This window comes from Octopus bimaculoides, chromosome 6 (assembly GCF_001194135.2).
Source record: "Octopus bimaculoides isolate UCB-OBI-ISO-001 chromosome 6, ASM119413v2, whole genome shotgun sequence".
NCBI classification, from domain to species: domain Eukaryota; kingdom Metazoa; phylum Mollusca; class Cephalopoda; order Octopoda; family Octopodidae; genus Octopus; species Octopus bimaculoides.
The window spans coordinates 7,160,626-7,163,150 of NC_068986.1; the positions used below are offsets into that span (position 1 = coordinate 7,160,626).

A 2,525-nucleotide genomic window follows, 5' to 3' on the forward strand; every position below is an offset into this window, starting at 1 on the left:
ATGTATGTATATATATATATATATATGTATGTATGTATAAATGTATATATGTATGTATGTATAAATGTATATATGTATGTATAAATGTATGTATGTATATATATATATATATGTATGTATGTATAAATGTATATATGTATGTATATATATATATATATATATGTACGTATGTATAAATGTATATATATATATGTATATATATATATGTATATATGTATATATATATGTATGTATGTATATATGTATATATGTATGTATGTATATATGTATATATATATATATATATATGTATGTATATATGTATGTATATAGTATGTGTATATATATATATATGTGTGTGTGTGTGTGTGTGTGTATAGATTCAGTGAATATGGTACTTAAGTTTAGGCACCAGAATTAAGTATGGTATTATCCATACAATTTCAAAATAAGGTGATTTTAATGCAAACAAGCAACAAGGGTATCCAAAGTTAATGCAGTACAATTGTTTCATGCAACTCCATTTATTTAAGCAATGTGAACATTACATAAAATGTAAAATGCAGAGCAATCTTCAGCTGTGCAAAGATATAGAAATTTACTGAAATTACATTTCAACAGGAGGACATATTTTTGTAACTACATTTAAACTCTCCAAGTAGAATGGAAGAATACAAAAAAACATTTTGACTTAGCCAGACCATACAGGCTAGTATTGATTAAAATTAATTACTAGTAATTAAGAAAGTAATTTCATTTTTTTAATGACTTTTGTCAATGTTATAATTTTTTTCCTTTTGACATTTGATACCCATTGCTTTTAGCTTACTTTAGAAGCAAATTGCATGTAATTTGTTTACAGCTGTTAGTTCAGTGTCAATTTTAACATGGAGTGCAAAAACGAATATTTTTGCCACATTTTACTTTTTTTATTTCCATGAAGGCAAGAAAGCTGCTAAGGCTCACAAAGAAATATGTGAAGTTTATGGTGTTGATTGCTTAACAGAACGCACATGTCAGGAATAGTTTTAAAAATTCCGTTCTGGAGATTTTTCCTCTGAAAGATGACCAACATTCTCGTCGAACTACTGAAGTTGATGATGACTGAATCAAAGCCATACTTGAATCTGATTGTCATATAATGGTGCAAGAGATTGCAGAGAGGTTGATTGTATCACACACAACAATTGAAAATCATTTAAAATGTCTTGGACTCGTTAAAATCAATATTTGGGCTCCATGTAAATTGAAAGAGATTCATTTAACACAACGAATCAATATTTGCGATATGCATCTCAAACACAGTGAAATCAACCGTTTTTTGAAATAAATCCTCTCTGTAAAATGGATTGTCTACAATAACCTCAATCAAAAACGAGCATGATACAAATATAATGAACAGGCACAAACCACATTGAGAGCTGAACTGCATCAAAAAAAAGCTCATGCTGTCAATTTGGTGGAATTCAAAGGTGTTGTGTATTTTGAGTTGCTTCCAAGGAACCAAATAATCAATTCAGATGTTTACTGTCAACAACTAATGAAACTGGAGGAAGTAATCAAAGAAAAATGACCAGAATTGGTAAATTGTAAAGGAATCATGTTCTACCTTAACCCTAACACTAGACCACACATGTCATTGCTAACTAATGAAAAATTATTGGAGCTTGGTTGGAAAGTGATGTTACATCCACCATATAACCCTGACCTAGCACCATCAGATTACCATTCATTTCGAAGTTTGAAAAATTCTTTGAATGGTAAAACTTTCAATAATGATGACGACCTGAAATTGTGCTTGCTTCAGTTTTTGGCTGATAGGCACACGAGTGACTGTGTGGTAAGTAGCTTGCTTACCAGCCACATGGTTCCGGGTTCAGTCCCACTGTGTGGCACCTGGGGCAAGTATCTTCTACTATAGCCTCGAGCCGACCAAAGCCTTGTGAGTGGATCTGGTAGACAGAAACTGAAAGAAGCCTGTTGTATATATATGTATATGTATTTATGTGTGTGGGTTTGTGTATCTGTGTTTGTCCCCCACAACATCACTTGACAACTGATGCTGTTGTGTTTATGTCCCCGTAACTTAGCAGTTCGGCGAAAGAGACTGATAGAATAAGTACTAGGTTTACAAAGAATAAATCCTGGGGTTGATTTCCTTGACTAAAGGCGGTGCTCCAGCATGGCCGCAGTCAAATGACTGAAACAAGTAAAAGAGTAAAAGAGAGTATAAGGACCAGAAGTGCAGAATCATGAAGTTGCTAAAAAGATGGCAAAAGGTCATCGAATAAAATGGAAAATATATAATTGATTAAAGTTTATTCTTTGTATATATATGTACATGTATATATATATATATGTGTATATATATGTGTGTGTGTGTGTGTATATATATATGTGCATGTATATAAATATGTATGTGTGTGTGTGTGTGTGTGTATATATATATAGTTTTAGGGAAAATAACCAAGTTTCAAGAACTCATCAATATATTTTATATATAAAATATATATAAATATATATATATATATAAAACTATATATTTT

General features: G+C 30.8%; 1 protein-coding gene across 3 annotated transcripts in view; it reads left to right on the forward strand.

The window, feature by feature from the left end:
• LOC106879184 (WD repeat-containing protein 37) overlaps positions 1-2,525 on the forward strand; it is a 141,523-nt gene that overhangs the window by 44,766 nt on the left and 94,232 nt on the right. The gene's annotated exons all lie outside the window — the stretch shown is intronic.